This window comes from Schistocerca americana, chromosome X (genome assembly GCF_021461395.2).
Source record: "Schistocerca americana isolate TAMUIC-IGC-003095 chromosome X, iqSchAmer2.1, whole genome shotgun sequence".
NCBI classification, from domain to species: Eukaryota; Metazoa; Arthropoda; class Insecta; order Orthoptera; family Acrididae; genus Schistocerca; species Schistocerca americana.
Window position 1 is genome coordinate 581,670,278 of NC_060130.1, and position 21,297 is coordinate 581,691,574.

Consider the following 21,297-nt stretch of genomic DNA (forward strand, 5'->3'; position numbering starts at 1 on the left):
TTAAAACCCACCTATGATGAAGGTACAGGACACTCCATCAAATTTCTACACATACTTCCCACATTACCATTTAGAGAATAGCGTCCCAGCTTTCTTGCTCCATCAAAATTTTACCATACGGATGGTGGTCGTTCCCTCACAATAATTTCAAACAGCAACCACACTTACCTAATGACTCAGTAGCGTAGCTGGCTCTGTTAATGTGGTATCCTCTAACGCTCAGAGCAAATCTCTCCGCAGCGGGTTGTGCACTGACCGCAGCGCACCACACGCAGGAGACTTCTTCCTTAACTTATAATTCGCCACATCAATTAGTGCCAAGAGGGGAAGCTGGCACACTGGCGCCCCACATGTCCAGTCGGACTTGACGGATTAAGTTGGCGCGCGGCAGCGTGCGACCCTAACTCGTGACTAACAGGATCACGTTCTTCGACATGGTGGCTGCACTAACGAACGATTTTTACCCCCTACATCAAACTGAGAAAACTGGTGCAACTACTGTATGTTCCACCAAGTGCAACTAAGTATGTGCTTTTTATTCTTCAAAACATAGCAGCCCAAAAAGGAGAGAATAAAAGAAAAAAAACAATGAGGGGCTTCTTAAAACTGAAGGCGGCGAGTGGCATATACCAATGAGCCAAAACATTATGATCACTGCCCACGGCGAGGATGAATGCCTTCTGGTGGTGTTGCAGGCACGTGACGCAGCAAGTAAAGAATGTAATAGGACGAGAGACGATTGGGCAGTCATTATAGCGAAGATACGGCCTGTAAATGCGGAAATACACTTATATAAGCGGTTTTGACACATGGCACATTGTTGTGGCGTTGCGGCTGGAAACGTGTGTCTCAAAAATGGCTCCAAGTACTATGGGACTTAACATCCGAGGTCATCAGTCCCCTAGACTTAGAACTACTTAAACCAAACTAACCTAAGGACATCACACACATCCATGCCCGAGGCAGGATTCGAACCTGCGACCGTAGCAGCAGCGCGGTTTCCGACTGAAGCGCCTAGAACCTCTCGGCGACAACGAAACGTGAGTCTCTGAAACAGCGAAGCTGGTCGCCTATTGGCGTGCTACTTTCGTGAGCACCAATGGAAAGTGGTTGAAGGATGGTGGAATAACGAGTAGGACGAATGGTGTTGGACGACCACGTCTCATCACAAAACGTGGAAGTCGGAGGATCCCCCACTGTGTAATTCAGGACAGGCAGCGATCTGTGGCAGATCTGACGACTGAGTACAATGTTACTGCAGGCAAAAGCTTTCGGAGCACACTGTCAAAGGCCACTGTTGAACATGGAGCTCAAAAACACACGACCCCTACGTGTTCCTGTATTGGCCCAACGACATCGTCAGTTATGATTGCAGTGGACACTGCATCACTGAGTTTTCACCGTGGCTCGATGGAAACGTGTCACCTGTCGAATGAATCGTATTTCTTGTTACACCAGGTCGATTGTTGTGTCCTTACATGCAGTCATCCAGGCAAATGGTTGCACGAAACATGCACCGCGCTGCTGTTGCAGGGCGATGAGGCCAGAATTATGCTATGGGGTACGCTGAGTTGGGCTTCTCATGGGATCTGTGTGGTAATCGAAGGAATCATGACAGCAGTGAATTACGTGAACATTATTGTGGACCACTTGTATCACTTCATGCTTCAAGCCTCCCACTACTGCGATGACATCTTCCAGCAGGATAATTATCCGTGTTGCAAGGTCAGAATCGTGCTACAGTGGCTTGAGGGGCCACTCACATTAATGTCGAACTTTTTTTAAGACATATCGGGCGCTAGCTCCGTGCCCGTAATTTGCGGGAATAGCTTGACCTTTGCGTAGACACCTGGTGCGACATAGTTCTACAATCCTGTCAAGGACTTGTAGAATCCGTGCCAAGCAGAATGGCTGTTGTACTGTGTTTGGAAAGTGGAAGAACACGCTATTAAACACGTGGTCATAATGATTTGGCTCATCGGTGTATATATAAGCCTCGGGTGCTAAATCCATTTTGACTTCATATAACATATTCGGTTATTTATCACTAAATTCAAGTCTATGTGCAAAGAGTACTCATAGGGATAAAGGGAGTAAAATTCTCCATAAGTTATAGTACAAGTATATACATGACTTTCCAGCTGTTAAGCTTAAATGTTACATACAAAAAATACTAAATCTGACTTGCATACTCGCGGTGATAGACTCGTGCACGAATTCGCATTCAATTCTAGCTTCTATTCTCAAACGTCCCATCCGCCCCCGAAAGGAAAACAGTCTGCATGTACGAAAGCGCCCATTTTCTTGACTTTTGAAATACATAGTTGTCAAAGTAATCAGTGATGTCCTACGCGAAACGTAAATACAGTGATTAAAACGTAAATAAAGTGAAGGAAGACAATTCGTGCCAACTTTCACAGGACCGCAGATCACATTATGTATGACCACGATAGGTGAGGGGAATACAATAGCAGTTTAGCAGTTCGCAATCTGTGGCTGGTATGCAAGTCAGTCATGCACTGGAACGGCTGTTAAGGGTCCTGCCATTTCAGACACACTGTACGTAACATTGCATCCTCCTCGTATTTCAGCTGAAGTTGTCTTAAAACAAACAAGCGACATTTAGTGGTCACTGCGTTTATTTGTGAACCTAGGCCAACATTACTTGGAACTGAAACCTATCTGTTGCCTTAATTTCAAGCAGCTTTCCGGAGTATTAAAAAAAAAGACCTCGTTCTACCTGAAGGTCAGACCACCTACTCAGTGACTGCGTGTTATGATAAACTAACAATTTACACATTGCACGTATAGCAAGGTTATATTTTAGTAGGTTTGCCAATAACTTCCTCTGCCTTGTGTACATAAGGTATAGATGTGTAACTGTATACCACGGATGACTGTAAAGACTGTTTACGAATTACAATACTATGACTGTGTTTTCAAGGATGAATACGAAAATGAAAGTTAGTCGTGTAAAAACAAAAGCTGGCACACAGAGGAATCACACAGAGAGAGAGAGAGAGAGAGAGAGAGAGAGAGAGAGAGAGAGAAACCTATAGGATTAGCCTAAGCGAAGATATCACGCTGCTCGGTCGTCAGTCCATAGTATAATGTTGGAAGTATTGAAATACGATCCAGGAAACTTGCATGCACTAAAATACGAACCCTACGCTAACAAGATTCCTTCTTGTTTATGACACGATCGGATTAGGGAAGTTTCTTTCACCGCCGCGACCTCAACTGGCCGTCCCATACTAAAAAGATTCTTCTCACTGTTAACATTCTGAGACCTCAGTCACGGACGGATCAGATTCCCGTTTTCGTGGTTTCGCTTTACCATCACAAAAATATTGCTACAATCCCTAAATCACTTAAGGCAAATGTAGAGATGGTCCCTTTGAGAAGGGCACTGCCGATCTCCTTGCACATTCTTCATCCACTCAGAGCTTGTGCTCCATCTGTAATTATCTCGAGACTAAACCCTAATCTTCATTCCTTCCTCGGTCACGGGGGAAAGTCCTCTGAGCTATAAACGAGTCACTGTCTCTAAAGTAATTATGCCCGGCGTACAGGTTATTGGAATCTTCATGAAGTTTAGAACAGCGGCCGTCTACAAGGCAGAGATCTAGCAGCTGATGTGGTTGTCATGTTTTATGTAATATCTGTGGCAAATAATGAAACGGGATGTCTTGTCACTAACGTAAACTTCCATCGATAGGGCTACACTCACCTTCTGGATGACAAGCTTCTCCCCTCTCTATCACAATGGTAGACTGTTACAAAGCTCAAGAAAAGTGCATCAAGCATAACCGAAAGAACACTGTATTATAGCTACACTCTATGAAGATGGCTTATTCGCCACAGTGGAGCCGCAGTAAAGATAAGGTCGCAAAGCTGGGAGGCCCAGGAGAGGATGTTCATCCGCCTAATTGGAAAGGCAGTTAGAGTTTTGTATGCTAAGTGCATCTGTCCAGCGTAGGTGTTTGTGACGAGTACGTTCAATGTCACTGTGAGTCACTCTGACTCTTGTTTGTCCTTTACTGTACCTAAAATGTAGTTATATGTTTATGGGTACAGTCACTCACATAACATTATTCATTCAAATATTCTTATTGCTTATATGGGCACAGCAGTACGTGTTTCGAGCTTTCGTCCATCACCTTATGTCTTTTTTTTAGTAATTCTTTTACAACTTAACCTATTATAACAGGCTGTTTGCTGTTGCTGATGTTTTTCCTGTGTTTAATAGCGGTTGAGTGCATTCAACAAGTGCACTCACCATGAGGAAGCAGCGAAAACTATACATCATTGGGCCAAAACATAAACAATGTTCTGTAAAGTAACTAAGCCTACGAAAACCGCGGAAGTGATTAAAAAAAGCGTGTGTAGTGCTACGACATCACGCCACGAATTCATTAATGCAACACCAGTCTCTGCTTCCTCATGACCTGCGCAGTAGTTGAATCTACCCAGCTGCTGATGTTAAACAAACAATAGACCTCAGCAATAGCAAACATACTGCTAGACAAAGTTAAGTTAGGATAAGTTTTATATTATTTTACGGCATATAGATGTGTTGGCTCTGAGCACTATGGGACTTAACTGCTAAGGCCATCAGTCCCCTAGAACTTAGAACTACTTAAACCTAACTAACCTAATGACATCACACACATCCATGCCCGAGGCAGGATTCGAACCTGCGAGCGTAGCGGTCGCGCGGTTCCAGACTGTAGCGCCTAGAACCGATCGGCCACCCCGGCCGGCAGATGTGTTTGGCTTCAGCAAATAAGCTACCAGATGAAGACGTCCGAGACACGTAGTGTTACGCCCTCAAAGCAATATCAACATTTGAATTAACAGTGTTATGTGACTGTTTGCGGCCATAAACATATAGCTCATGTTTGTGTTGTTAATGACAATTACAGAGAGAAGGGAAAGGGTGAAACTCGCTTCGACACATAATCTATTCCTCTCGAATAACACCAATGAAGCGGCCAATCTCATGTCCCCATCCGACAGATTGATCCTCATTGATAATTTCACATGCGCTTACTCCATGATACACTGGGGAAATCTTGTTCAAAAGGTACTCTAACTTTTTCTAGGGACCATCTCGTTGCCTTGAGAAGCGAAGGACCTGCGTTCAAGCCTCGCCTAAGAACATGGGTCTGAATTTTCAACGTGACATTACTATGACTGTCTTCTAAATACATCAGTATGTATTTTATAGAACAGTTTGCATTCGAACTTTCAGTGCTATGTCATCTAAATATGTAAAAAGTAATTATTTGCGTACATCTACATCTATACTCAGCAAACCACTGTGAATGCATGGCAGAGGGTACTCCCCACTGTATTACTTAGGGTTTCTTCTGGTCAATTAGTTTAAGTAGCGTGGGAAAGATGACTGCTTAATTACCTCTTTGCGTTCTGCGCTATGGGACTTAACATCCGAGGTCATCAGTCCCCTAGAACTTAGAACTACTTAAACCTAACTAACTTAAGGACATCACACACATCCGTGCCCGAGGCAGGATTCGAACCTACGACCGTAGCGATCGCGCGGTTCCAGACTGAAGCGACTAGAACCGCTCGGCCACACCGGCCGGCCGCGTGGGATCGAAGTGACGGGTTGATAGAGAGACTGTACTGTATTCGTGAGTCGCAAGACTCAAATACCCGTCGGCCGTCTTGGTTTGGATTTGCCATAGTTTCCTTAGATCAGTTAAGATGATTCAAGCGATGCTTCTTTCAACAAGATTATGAGCGATTTACAACAATATTCTTGTCCAACACAGCTCGTAATATTTCTCTAATTGCCTTGATGTCAACATGACATCAAACTAAAATCGACTTATCTTCGTATGCCAACAGGAATACACTGGGGTGATAAAAGTCATGACGATGATGATGTTTGGTTTGTGGGGAACTCAACTGCGCGGTTATGAGCGCCCGTACAAGTTCTCAACCTTTGCTCAGCCCAATCTCGCCACTTTTCATCAATGATGATGAAATGATGAGGGCAACACACACACCCAGTCATCTCGAGGCAGGTGAAAAACCCCTCACCTCGCCGAGAATCGAACCTGGGACAAAAGTCAAGGCAGACCTCCTAATGTCGTGTCGGACCTTCTCTTGCCCGGTGTAGTGCAGCAGCTCGACGTGGCATGGACTCAACAAGTCCCCTTGTTGAAATATTGAGTCATGCTGCTTCTACAGCCGTCCATAATTGCGAAAGCGTTGCCAGTGCGCCGGCCGCTGTGGCCGAGCGGTTCTAGGCGCTTCAGTGGGGAACCGCGCTGCTGCTACAGTCGCAGGTTCGAATCCTGCCTGGGGCATGGATGTGTGTGATGTCCTTAGGTTAATTAGGTTTAAGTAGTTCTAAGTCTAGGGGATTGATGACCTCAGATGTTAAGTCCCATAGTGCTCAGAACCATTTTTGTGCCAGTGCAGGATTTTGTGCACCAACTGAACTTTCGATTATGTTCCATAAATGTTCGATGGGTTTCATGGTGGACGATCTGGCTGGCTAAACCATTCACTTAAATTGTCGCAAACAACTGTGGCATGGTGATATGGCGCATTGTCATTCATAAAAATTCCATCGCAAATGGGGGCGAATGGTCTGCAAGTAGCCAAACATAACCATCTCCAGTCAATGATCGCTTCAATTAGATCAGAGGACCCAGATTATTGCAGGTAAACACAACCCAAACCATTATGGAACCACCACCAGTTTGCACAGATCCTTGTTGACAACTTGGGTCCATGGCTTCATGGGGTCTGCGTCAAATTCGAGCCCAACCATCACCTCCTACCAACTTAAATCTGGACTCATCCGACCAGGCCGCGGTTTCTCCAGTCTTCTAGCGCCCAATTGATATGATCACGGGTCTAGAAGAAGTGCTGCACGCGATGTTGTGCTCTAAGCAAAGACACTCGCGTCGGTCGTCTGCTGCCATAGTCCACTAACGCCAAATTTCGCCGCACTTTCCTTACGAATACGGTCGTCGTACGTCTCACATTGATTTTTGGTTATTTCACGCGCTGTTGCTTGTCTGTTAGCACTGACAATTCTACGCAAATGCCGCTGCCATAGGTCGTTAAGTGAAGGCTATCCGCACTCCGGTGTTCGCATTGAGAGGTAATACCTGAAATGTGGTATTCTCAGCACACTCTCGACACTGTGGGTCTCGGAACATTGAATTCCTTATCGATTTCCGAAATGGAATGTACCATGCGCCTAACTCCAACTACCAATCTGTGTTCATAGTCTGTTAATTCCCGCCATGCGGCCATAATTACGTTAGAAACCATTTCACATGAATCATCTGAGTACAAATGACAGCTCCGCCAACGCATTACCTTGGGTACGCAATACTACCGCCCTCTGTATATGTGCATCCCACGACATCTGTCACCTCAGTGTACTTCACATACCATCATTCCAAGAATTGCGTTTTTTCGAACAATTCAGCTGCGGCATGTGGGAAAACTAAAAAAAAGAACCACAATGCCCGCTCGTAAAAAATGTTTGGACTGCCACGCGATGGGTCTGATATTTCGATGCTGAAGTTTCGAACTGAGGGACACTTGCGCTCTGCGGGAGAGGAAACTCGATGCAGAACCTGTCTTAACAAGTCACTCAACATCTGTCGCAGTTCACGCTCCTTGTACTGAAGAAACGGAAGTTACTATTCTCATTCTGGTCTCTGCCTGAGGGATATTGATGTTATAACTTGTGATACGGTGTTTGGTAGGTTGGAAATTGGTAAGCTACAGCGAGATTTCAAATGCTGGTGTAATATCCAAAAGCGTAATTTCGTGGCTGTGGACTCGATTTGAAACAATGAGAAGTATTCGGAAAGTACGTGACCTGCTCAAAGACGACTGGAGTAGTACTTAGAATGCAGCTCAATTGCACGGACTCTTCCAAACTGCAACAATACGCAAAATGTCAACCACAACTGTTCACAGTCGTCCTCCCGAAAGTGGCCTCAAACCTCGAAGACCTGTGTATTCTTTTCATTAACTTAAAACCGTAGTGCACGATGAGGATCACCGCAGCTTAGGTACGCCGAATGTAACTGTGTCTTGTTTTCTTGCTAAAAGTATTTTAGTGTAAAGGTTACCAATTATCGCATTTACATATGGAGAGTGCAATAACGTCACACGAGTGTGCCAAATATACCAATATCTTCGATACAGAGGGACATTGAGGGCAGGAATCAGATCTGGCTGATGAAAGGACATCCATGTCAGGTGAAGAGATTCTTTGCTCGGTACAGTGATGAGTTCCCTTGTCGTTCCGCTATTTACGATCATTTCCTTTTTGTGGACAACAGTGCTGTCAGCACAGAGCTTAGCTGGTGAACGACAGACTAAAAAGTGAGATATCTCTCGAAAGGTCCGACCAGCATACTGGAATACTATTGAATATATCTGGAATCCGCTTGGAAGACGTATAGTAACTGGGCCACCACAACTCACTACTGTTCGATTGCTGGAAATTGTGTTTGGTGGTGTGGCGAAATGTTCTTCAGGAAATCATTAACATTTTCATTAAATTCACGCCAGCTTTGAAGCATGGCTGGTAATTCACCGTAACATATTAGAGGAAGGAACTATGTTCGGGTCTCCTGCCTCTGAGGTATTAAGAGTTTTCACTTCGAATGACATGGACAACGAATACAGAACACCTATATTGGTAAATTTAAAGATTATACTTTATATAAAAGTGCACCCATGGTGCTACTAATCCAGAGCTCTTGGATATATATCAGCGAGACAGAACCTTACGACAAATACCTGTGGTGGCAAAACATGAGTCAATAGATATTTCTTTTTATATTTTCTTATGAATTGCCAAATAAATCTGCCCCTCGTCAGATTGTACTTGTTTTCTGTTAAACGGCCCTTGAAAATAGCAGTCAAGAAGGCTGTTAGTAAGATCGGAATAACTTCATTCCCTACAACGCTTATAAAAAATTGTTACGGTCTAGCTTTGGGTGGAACTGTCTCTCTTGTCCTTTTTAACCTTTGCGTTACATCTAGAAAGAGGGCTACGTCGATGAGATCAAGAAAAAGGTATGAAAATCTAAAGCAAACATAGGTGCGTCTCATTAAGCCCTTTGCTACTCTGATAGTTTGTCAATCGATATCTTTTTAGGAGAGGAACTCAATGTCTTCTGTAAAATTAAAAAACAGATTGTAATTCATGCCGCGGTGTTTGTCATTACAGGACAAATAATTACGTTTATCATGTAATGTTCCGAGAGCTGTGAGGTTACCTGAGCTACCTATGGAGTGGGTGGTCTAAAGAGAATCCAGTTAAGCACGGCTTCTTTTTCTGAAATATGTAAATTCCTTAGATAAAGTTGTGGACTTCCCGACAGGATTCCAACCCAAAGTTTTTTGTTGCTAAACATTAGCACGTCCAGTCCACAAAACAAATTATTTGTAGCGTCTGCATCCTATAAGTCGCACGCTAGTGTCTTCATATAGACGCAGTTTATGTACAATACTAGTATAGTGTATTTGTTTTCAGGAAAGTGAAGCTCACAGTTCTGCGTCGAAAATTTTCCTCTTTCATAAAATAATTATATTATATTATATTGGAGTAATGATGATATTTGTTTACTAATTCATTGTGAGCCCAGACCTACACTAATAACGACAATTAGTACTTGTACTGCAGGAAAAGAACAGACGATTTTCCGAACAAAATATTTTGTTAACTCCTTGAGTTCGTTACTAAGGCCGACACCACACGAAATGCAAGAGAAATCCTCACAAAGTACGAACGTTAAGTGAATTAATATGTTACCAACTCACTTTACCGTGCAAATTCAATAAAATCACCATAAAGATCACAGCAGATAAATCATTACGTTACATTATAATAAAGAGAACTTCATATGAGTAAAAGTATTGACGAACTAAAAGAAAACTAACGTCTTACTCTAATACATATATACGCAAAACTGAATCAAACCGACAGTACATTTCATGTTTAAGTGATTCAGTCCAAAATCGGAAAGTAAATGAGATTACTGCATTTCTATCTAGATAATAAGTAAAATACACCCGTTCCCCTAAAAATGAAAATATTCTGTCCGCTGATCACCAATGCGAAACCGCTGTTACGATTTCGTGTCTGTACGGGCGTCGAAGTCTCCAGCTGTTCCCTATCCGCAAACGCCATAGAAAAAGATTTCTAAAAGAATGTTAGGTTTACAATGGATGTAACAAATACCGAAATATTCTCCTAGGGCAAAATCTCAGTGATTATCCGTATGCAATTGATGCTGAAGGGAATATGTAACTACACACGTCACGACCTTCGTTTAGCGAACGTAAAACTTCTTCTGTTGTTATACTTTTACGAGTTAAACACTTATTCGTTTGCAGCGACAATCCTTACGAACACCGATCTGTTACGATTAGTTTCCAATTTTCTCTAGGTCAAATGAGTGATGAAAGTCATTGACATGTTTAAAAGACCTCTGCAATGGAACAAAACAACTGACTATATCAACCGCGCTTTTAAGAACAACGTTTTCAATAATCTCTCTAAAAGTGTATTAAAAGCCCAGGTACGAGTAATCATTTGTAAATATTCATTTAAAATTGTTTCTGTGCTGCAATTTGTCTTGGTCGTTAATTTCTATCCAGCTCTGACATAGAACGCGAATTCCGAATAAGCCACAAGCCGAATACAATATCGCACAATAACGACTACAGGTGTAAAAACGGCAAACACAACAGGTTGCATACCGTGTCAAACTGTATAACTACGGGCATGCAGACCCAATATGGACCTGGAAGGCCGCGCCCACTGGTGGTATGAAGCATTCGACACAGTACTTATTACATTAACACCATTATATTGACACACAAAAGAAATTTATTTGTCGATTTTTATTTGACTGTTTCCTTACCATTCGAGGCATGCAGCAAAATTCACATATATTTCTTGGGTGTTTCACTCTAAATTAAATAAACCCGCTACAGAATGTGGAGCCATAAAGCTAGAAATCGACATTCATGCGACACATAATTCCTCATTGCATTCATACCAATCCAACAAAATACTTAAAAAGTCAACTTACTTTTGTTTGGTGCACAGTCTCCATGCTCTGAGAAGCTATAAGCAGCACAACAAGCAACCTTTAACAAAAACGTAAATAGATTTTACTTCAAGCACGTCGACTTCCGGCTTTCATATTATATCGATACTTCGAACTTTGCTTTGCACTGTTCTAACGACAAGGTATCACTCAATTTGTAGAAGGAGCTAGCACACTCGGACAACGCACTTCCGAACCCACGTATACACGACACAGTTCGCGAGCTTCCAGCAGAACACAGTGGCTGGCGCTAGTGTAGCTGCCCTCGCATACCACAGCCACAGCCTGCAGAACAGCTGCGCACAAAAAGAATTCACCAGGTACAGCGTGCCGCTGCAATATCTACCCGCACAGTGAGGTACGGATCTCACGTGCGTTTGGAAACAATTTGCCCTAGGATGATGCAACGTAAGTGCAAGTTCATTTAACATGCTTTGTGTCCACAAAGCGATAAAATCTCCTCCGTTTTGGTGGACTTTCAGGTGTTTATAGCAATGCTCTGCGAGGAATCAAATGCGCCGTTAACTGTAACAAACCTTACTTCTGGAACTTCGTAATTTGTTTAAGACTCTATTTCTTACATGTCGAGAGCACAAAATGCTAATGTATATTGTTTATCAATGACGATCCACCTTGGACTGAGACAACTGCGGTATATTGTGACATTTGTAACATAATTTCCGCCACATTTTGTGTTATAGCGCAAAGTGAAAAATAAACAAAAATGTGTAAAATATCTATTTTATTTCACTTTCGTACTAGGAAACAGCCTGGCTGCATTCGACCTCAGACAGTACCAATGGTAACGTTTCTGCAATTAAAACCACACTCAAATTCTGGAACATTTTGTTTGTCAATTACGCCAGTAACTAATAGTACAAGCCGTGCACGAAATTAAGCGTTTCGAGAGACTTCTGTTTTGGTGTCAATGCGAGGGCCACATCTGTATCCTTCCTAGAGATGTTTCCCTATCAGAATAATCTCCATCAACTTGTAGTTGATGTTCGTTCTTCGGTATTGCCCATTGACAACACACTCATAACTGGTCGAGCGCTTGTTCCGACAGAATAGAAACAGCAAAAGCAGCTGTATATAGTCGCACCGGTAGCTTGTTTTAACAAACTTTTTTTGTAGTGCCTAATGATATGGCAGTTCACAGCACGTTTATTGACACAGGATTATTCAGCACCTTCGTGGCCAAAAGTCCACTGACCTCAGTTTCATACAAGTACATCCATACTCAGCAAACCATCACGAAGTGCATGGCGGAGGGTACGTCCCAATGCACCAGTTTTTAGGCGTTCTTCCCGTTCCGTTCGCGTATGGAGCGCGGGAAGAATGATTGAACGCCTCTGTGAATGCTGTAATTATTCTAATCTTGCCCTCACGATCCTTATGTGCGCTATAGGTGGGTGGTTGAAGTATATTCCTAAAGTCACCATTTAAAGCTGGTTCTTGAAACTCTGTTAATAGATTTTCTCGGAATAGTTTACGTCTATCTTTAAGAGTCTGCCAGTTCAGTTTCTTCAGCATTACTGTAACACTCCCCCACCGGTCAAACAAACCTGTGACCATTCGTGCTTCCCTTACCTGTTTACGTTCAATATTCCCTGCTAGTCCTGTTGGGTACAGATCCCACACACTTGAGCAGTATTCCAGAATCGGCCGCACAAGTCATTTGTAAGCAGTCTCCTATGTAAACTAATTGCATTTCCCCAGAATTCTACCAATAAACCGAAGTTTACCACCTGCTCCACCCACAACTGAGTCTATGTAATCACTCCATTTCATAACCTTCCAAAGTGTTACACCCAGGTGTTTCTACGAGTTGGCCGATTCCAGCTGTGGCTCATTGATATTATAGTAATAGGATACTACCCTTTTTTCGATTTTTGAAGTGCACAATTTTAGATTTCTGAACATTTAAAGCAAGTTGCCAATATTTGTACCACTTTGTAACCTTATCAAGAGCTGACCGAATATATATATGCAGCTTCTTTTAGACAGTGTTTCATAACAGGTAACTGCATCATCTGTCAAAAGTCTGAGGTTACTATTATTGTCCGCAAGGTCATTAATATACAACATGAACAGCAAAGGTTCCAACAAAAATCCTTTGTGCACACCCGAATTTACTTCCACATCTGACGATGACTCTCCTTCCACGATAACAGGCTGTGTCCTCCCTAGCAAAAAGTCCTCAATTCAGCCACAAATTTCACTTGATACCCCATATGATCGAACTTTTGACAACAAGCGTGGGTGTGGTGATGAGTCAAATGCTTTTCGGAAATCAAGAAGTACTGCATCTGTCTGACTGGCTTTATCCAAAGTTTTCAGTATGTCAAGCGAGAAAAGTAAGAGTTGGGTTTCACATGATCGATATTTTAATGGGGGGGGGGAGGTTATTCTGTTCAAAATAACTCATTAGGTTTGAGCTTAGAATATGTTCTAAGATTGTACAACAAATTGATTTCAGAGATATTGGAAGATAGTTTTGTAGATCACTTCTACTACCCTTCTTGTAGACGAGTGTTACCTGCTCTTTCTTCCAATTTCTGGGCATAGATTTTTGTTCGAGGGATCTGCGACAGATTATAGTTAGAAGAGGGGCTCTTCGGGCTCTGGAACTTGGTTAAATTTTAACAATTTCAGCCGTTTCTCAACACCACTGCCACTAATACTGATTTCACACATCTTTTCAGTGGCACGAGCATTAAATTGCGGTGATTCTCCTGGGTTTTCTGTTGTAAAGGAATATTCGAAAACAGAGTTAAGCATTTCAGCCTTTGCTTTGCTACCCTCAATTTCAGTTCCTGTCTCATTCGCTAGGGACTGGACACTAACTTTGGTGCCACTAACGGCCTTTACACACGACCAGAATTTCTTTGGGTTTTGTGAAATATCATTTGCCAATATTCTGCTACGGTAGTCACTGAAGGCTTCACGCATTGGACTCTTGACAGCCAAACGCGTTTCATTCAGCATCTCTCTACTTATAGCTCTATGATTTGTTTTATACCTATTATGCAGCAGTCTCTGTTTCTTCAGAAGTTTCTTTACAGTGACTTTATACCATGAAGTGTCCCTCCCATTATTAATTGTTCTACTGGTACATATCTATCCAGTGCATGGTCAACTGTTCTTTTAAACCTGAGCCATAGTTCCTCCAGACGCTCTTGCCCAGTGCTGAAAGTTTCAAGTTCCTCATTGAGACTGATTCTTCCGATGTTTTATCTACGTTACTGAATATATATATTTTTCTTCTTGTTATATAACGAAGAGTGTGCTTTAATCTTCTGGAAAGCTCACTAACTTCCAATACAGTAAACACGAATTTTTGTCCTTTCTTCCTGACTTATAGCCAGTATTCCTTGTCAGATTTTTTAACTGACACAGCTGGCTCGTTACTGAGCCTATAGAGCATCTCTAAGATGTCTGACAGGGGTCTTAGCTGGTCACCTTCCACTAAATTCACCTGATCTCCCTCAACACAATGCTCATTGTTTTGTTGACAGAAGGTGCGTTTTCAAATTTTTCGTACAACTTGGAGGAGGAGGAAATTAGACTTTAACGTCCCGTCGACAACGAGATCATTAGAGACGGAGCACAAGCTCGAATTAGGGAAGAATAGGGAACGAAATCGGCCGTGCCCTTTCAAAGGAGCCATCCCGGCATTTGCCTGAAGTGCTCTAGGGAAATCACGGAAAACCTAATTCAGGATGGCCGGACGCGGGATTGAACCGTCGTCCTCCCGAATGCGAGTCCATAGTGGTAACCACTGCGCCACCTCGGTGTACAACTTGGAAAGTGCGCTATTATCTAAAATGTTTGCGCAAAGCGATTAATTTATAATGATATTGAGAAAAACTATGATCCATGCCCAAACTAGGAGAAACGGCTCCATATCATCGTACCACCTTCACCAAATTTCACTGTTATCACAAACACACACTAAGATGAGTATCGTTTGCCAGGTACTCACTCGCCTGGGTCATGAAGTGCCGTCACTCATCCCTGCATAAAATCTCTTTCCATTTTTGCATTAACCAACGGTGGTTCTGTTTACATCACTCTGACATGTTGCACATTAGCCAGCTCTAATGATCTGTGATTCCTAGGGCGCAGAATAGGCCTAAAAACAAGTTCCTCTCACATTTCTGTACCCAGCTTCGTCATGGATCTCTGTACCTGTCTGTAATGGAATTCGTCTCCGATGGTTGCTATGTGTGCCAGTCGTTTGGTTGACGTAGGACATACACTGCAGAGCCAAAGAAACTGGTACACATGCCTAATATCGTGTAGGCCCCCCACGAGCACGCAGAAGTGCAGCAACACGACGTGGCATAGACTCGACTAATGTCTGAAGTAGTGCTTGAGGGAACTAACACCATGAATACTGCGGTGCTGTCCACAAATCCGTAAGAGCACGAGGGTGTCGAGATATCTTCTGAACAGCCCGTTGCAAGGCATCCCAGATATGCTCAATAATGTACATGTCTGGGGAGTTAGGTGACCAGCGGAAGAGTTTAAACTCAGAAGAGTGTTCCTGGAGCCACTCTGTAGCAATTCTGGACGTGTGGGGTGTCGCATTGTCCTGTTGGAATTGCTCAAGTCCGTCGGAATGCACAATGGACATGAATGGATGCAGGTGACCAGACAGGATGCTTCGTACTTATCACCTGTCAGAGTCATATCTAGACGTATCAGGGGTCTCACATCACTCCAACAGCTTACAATCCACACCAATACAGAACCTCCACCGGCTTGAACAGTCCCCTGCTGACATGCAGGTTCCATGGATTCATGGCGTTGTCTCCATACCCGTACACGTCCATCCGCTCGATACAATTTGAAACGAGACTCGTCCTACCAGGTAACATGTTTCCAGTCATCAACAGTTTGTCATGTTGACGGCCCCAGACGAGGCGTAAGGCTTTTTTGTATCGTGCAGTCATCAAGGGTACACGAGTGGACCTTCGGCTCCGAAAGCCCATATCGATGATGTTTCGTTGAATGGTTCGCACGGTGACACTTGTTGACGGCCCAGCATTGAAATCTGCAGCAGTTTGCGGAGGGGTTGCACTTCTGTCACGTTGAACGGTTCTCTTCAGTCGTCGTTGGTCCCGTGCTTGCAGTATCTTTTTCCGGCCGCAGCGATGACGGAGATTTGATGTTTTACCGGATTCCTGATATTCACGATATACTCGTGAAACGGTCGTACGGGAAAATCCCCACTTCGTTGCTACGTCGGAGATTCTATGTCCCATCGTTCATGCGCCGACTATAACGCCACGTTCAAACTCACTTAAATCTTGATAACCTGCCATTGTAGCAGCAGTAACCGATCTAACAACTGCGCCAGATACCTGTTGTCTTATGCAGGCGTTGCCTACCGCAGCGTCGTATTTTGCCTGTTTACATATCTCTGTATTTAGATACGCATGCCTATACCAGTCTTTTTGGCGATTCAGTGTAGTATGGTAAAAAGTATCAGTTAGTTTCTTAGATCTTCCAGAGCGGTGTCTGAGTTTATTAATTCTCTGACGTTTCCACTCTACAGTACTATTGCGCAACGTGGGAATGGGCGTATGCAACGTACGTGAAATCTCTCTTATGGATTGCCCAGACTTTTAAGACTCTACAATCTTCCAATTTCAGAAAATAGGCAGTTCTCAACATGAAGTGCGTTTTAAACAGGACATCATCGTCGTGTTGAGCCATATGTACATAGTGTGTGAATTGTGTATTTAAATTTAAACCGGGGACCTTTAAACGACGGAGAGGCTTCGTCCCCGCCGTACCCCTCAGTGTTTCACAACCCGCCACCCCACACCGAACCCAAGGTTATTGTGCGGTTCGGCCCCCAATGGACACCCCTCCCCCCCCCCCTCCCCCTCCGGGATCGTCTCATACCGGACGAGTGTAACCCCAAAAGTTTGTGTAGTAGAGTAAGTATGGTGTACGCGTACATGATCAGCGTTTGCGCAGAAATCGCCGACATAGTGAAACTGGGGCGGAATAAGAGGAAGCAGCTCGCATTCGCCCAGGTAGATGGAAAACCGCCTTAAAAACCACCTACAGGCTGACCGGCACACCGGACCTCGACACTAATCCGCCGGGCGGATTCGAGCCGGGGACCGTCACGCCTTCCCGTTCGGGAAGCAGTGCGTTAGAACGCGTGGCTAGCCGGGCGGGCCATATTTACATACTTCATTTCATCACCAGAACAATCGCACTCGAATAATGAACAGTTGTGAAAATACGCTTAACCTGTTTGCAATAAATAATCCTGACCTAATAACGAGTATGAAAACGGATACGAGGATTAATGAACATAGGGTTGTCGTAGCGAAATTGAATATTAAATTCCCAAATCCTCCAAAAATAAACGAAAAATATACCTGTACAAAAAAAATCAGATAAAAATTCGCTTGACGCCTTTCTGAGAGACGATCTCCACTCCCTCCAAATTAACAATCTAAGTGTAGACCAGATGTGGCCTGAATTCAAAGAAATTGTATTGATAGCAGTTGCGAGATTTACACCAAATAAATTAACAAACGACGGAGCTGATCCCCCTTGCTACACAAAGCGGGTCGGAACAGTGTTGCAGAAACAACGAAAAAAGCCTGCCAAATTTAAATGAACGAAAAGTCTCCAAGATTGGCAATCATTTATAGAAGCTCGAAATTTAGTACGACTTCAGTGCGAGGTGATTATAATAGCTTCCACAATGAAACTTTGTCTTGAAACCCGGCAGATGGTACAAAGAGATTGTGGTCGTATGTAAAGTATGCTAGTCACAAGACACGATCAATGCCTTTTCTGCGCTATAGCAATGGAAATACTATTGATAAAAGTGCTGCCAAAGAACAGCTGCCAACATGAGTAACTTAGAAGTAGATATCCTCGCAGTAGTGGAGCAACTTAAATCACTTAATAACAGCATGTCTTCCGGTCCAGACCATTTACCAATTAGGTTTCTTTCAGAGTATGTTGATGTAATAGCTCCAGGCTTAACAATCGTATATAACCGTTCACTTGACGAAAAATCCATACCCAAAAACTGGAAAGTTGCGCATGTCACAGCAATAGTCAAGAAAGGCAGTAGGAGTAATCCACTAAATTACAGGCCCATGTTATTAACGTCGATGTGCAGTGGAATATTGTAACATATATTGTGTTCGAACATTATGAATTATCTAGAAGAGAACGGTTTATAGCCGGCCGCGGTGGTCTCGCGGTTCTAGGCGCGCAGTCCGGAACCGCGCGACTGTTACGGTCGCAGGTTCGAATCCTGCCTCGGGCATGGATGTGTGTGATGTCCTTAGGTTAGTTAGGTTTAAGTAGTTCTAAGTTCTAGGGGACTGATGACCACAGCTGTTAAGTCCCATAGTGCTCAGAGCCATTTGAACCATTTGAAGAACGCAGTCAACACAGTCAACACGGATTTAGAAAACATCGTTCTTGTGAAACACAACTAGCTCTTTACACATACGAAGTGCTGAGTGCTATTGACAAGGGATTTCAAATTGATTCCGTATTTCTAGATTTCCAGAAGGCTTTTGACACTGTATCTCACAAATTGCGTGCTTATGGAATATCGTCTCAGTTATGTGACTGTATTCGTGGTTGCCTGTCAAAGAAGTCAAAGTTCGTAGTAATCGATGAAAAGTTATCGAGTTAAACGGAAGTGATTTCTGGTGTTCCCCAAGGTAGTGCTACAGGCCGTCTGCTGTTTCTCACCCATATAAACGATTTAGGAGATAATCTGTTCAGCCGTCTTAAGTTGTTTGCAGATGATGCTGTCGTTTATCGTCTAGTGAAGTCATCAGAAGGCCAAAACAAATTGCGAAACGATTTAGAAAAGATATCTGTATGGTGAGGAAATTGGCAATTGACCCTAAATAACGAAAAGTGTAAGGTCACCCACATGAGTGCTAAAAGGAATCCGTTAAATTTCAGTTACTCGATAAGGCAGTCAAATCTAAAGGCCGTAAATTCAACTAAACGCTTAGGAATTACAGTTACGAACGACTTAAATTGAAAAGAACACATAGATAATATTGTTTCGAAGGCGAACTAAAGACTGCTTTTTATTAGCATAGCACTTAGAAGATGCAACAGATCTACTAAAGAGACTGCCTACACTGTACTTGTCCGTCCTCTTTTGGAGTACTGCTGTGCGGTGTGTGATCCTTACCAGATAGGATTAGCGGAGTACATCGAGAAAGTTCAAAGAAGAGCAGCACGTTTTGTATTATCGAGAAATAGGGGGGAGAGTGTCACTGACATGATACAGGATATGGAGTGGGTATCAATGAAACAAAAGCGTTTTTCATTGCAGCTGAATCCTCTCGCGAAATTTCAGTCACCAGCTTTCCCCTCCGAATTTGAAAATATTTTTCCTACATAGGAACAAAAGATCATCATAATAAAATAAGGGAAATCAGAGCTCGCACGGAAAGATATAGGTGTTTGTTTTCTCCGCGCGCTGTTCGAGAGTGGAATAATAAAGAATTATTGTGAAGGTGGTTCGATGAACTCTCTGCCAGGCACTTAAGTGTGATTTACAGAGCATCTGTGTAGATATAGATGCAGATATATAAAAGGAGAGCATAGCACTTCACGTCTCTGTGTCATAGCATAGAAGAATGAGGCTCAGGTTTCTTGACAGTGTTGGCTTCGTCTGTTTAAACAAATTTTAAAGTATAATTAGTACGAGAAGAGTTTGACAGAGCACTAAAAGGTCTAATTAGAAACAAGGACCCTGGTGTAGATAATATTCCATCAGAATTATTGAGATTCTTGCGAGAGTTGGCCGTAAAAATCTATTATGCCAGGAGTGCAAGATACAGGCTAAATTCCCTCAGACCTCAGGAAGGATGTAACAATTCCCGTTCCAAAGAAAACAGCTGCCGACAAGTGTAAATGTGACCGAACTATCAGATTAATAAGACACAGTTGAAAAATACGGACGCGAATTATTTACAGAAGAATGGAAAAACTGGTGAAAGCTGACCTCGGGGAAGGTCAGTTTCGATTTCGCAGAGATGTAGGAGCACGCGAGTCAACACTGACCCTACGACATATCTTAGAATATAGGTTCAGGTAAAGAGTATAGCATTTGTAGACTTAGAGAAAGCTTTTGACAATGTTGACTGGGACATACACTTTGAATCTCTGAAGGCAGCAGGGGTAAAATATTTGGAGTGAAAGGTTATTTGCAACTTGTACAGAAATCAGATCGTAGTTTTAAGAGTCGAAGGGCATCAACGGGAAGAAGTAGTTAAGAAGCGACTGAGACATGGTTGTAACCTATCCCAAATGTTATTCAGTTTGTACAATGAGCAACCAGTTAAGGAAAGGAAGGAGAAATTTGGAAAAAGAAATTTCAGGCAGAAGAAATAAAACTTTAAGATTTTCCGATGACGTAATTCTGTCAAAGACACAAAGGACTTGGAAGAGTAGTGGAATAGAATGGATAATATCTTGAAAATAGGTTATAAGATGAGCATCAACAAAAGAAAAGCAAGGGTAATGTAATATAGACGAATTAAATCAGGCCTTGCTGCGGTGATTACACTAGGAAATGAGATACTTTTTTTATTTAGCGTATGGATATATCACAAACAAGTAATATTACATCTATTTCAAACTACAAACAAAATTCCAAGCCACGAATATAGTCTCCTGATCGCTCCATCGTCACCAGGAAATCTGCTTGATTGCCAGGTAATGCTCCCAGAAGACATTCTTGAATTACGTGCGCACAGTCTACTTTTCAGCGCTACATTCACAACTTGATAAAGTTATTTTCTTCAACTTTTGCAAAGAATCGGCGCACCTTCCAGTGCTGGTTCTTTTCCGGTCAAGAACCGACCAGACCTTTCGTGGCAATTGAAAGCCTGGTGGCTTGGTCGATATGCTTGGCATGTTAAGTTGTTCTGTCGTAGCATTAAACTGCTAAGAGTGTCAAGCAGTTATCAGTATGAAAGCCCTTTCTAGCTAACATTCTTGGGGTTTCCAGGGGTGTGCGACGAGACCTATGCTGACCTTTGCTGAGGTGTGAGTCTGATGGTACCGGTTATAAGACTCTTGGTATGGTTGAGCTGTGTATCAACAAGTTTTGTGTGAGGACTATTCATCCTGAATGCTGAGCAGT

The 21,297-nt window shown here is 42.9% G+C and overlaps 1 protein-coding gene across 1 annotated transcript in view; it reads right to left on the reverse strand.

Annotated features, from left to right (window-relative positions):
* The window catches only part of LOC124554913 (epidermal growth factor receptor kinase substrate 8-like protein 2), a 197,047-nt gene extending 185,692 nt beyond the window's left edge, over window positions 1-11,355 (reverse strand). The window contains exon 1 of the mRNA XM_047128600.1: window positions 11,112-11,355. The gene's annotated coding sequence lies outside the window, so the exon portion shown is untranslated. The remainder of the gene's footprint in view (window positions 1-11,111) is intronic.
* Window positions 11,356-21,297: the final 9,942 nt, after the last annotated feature.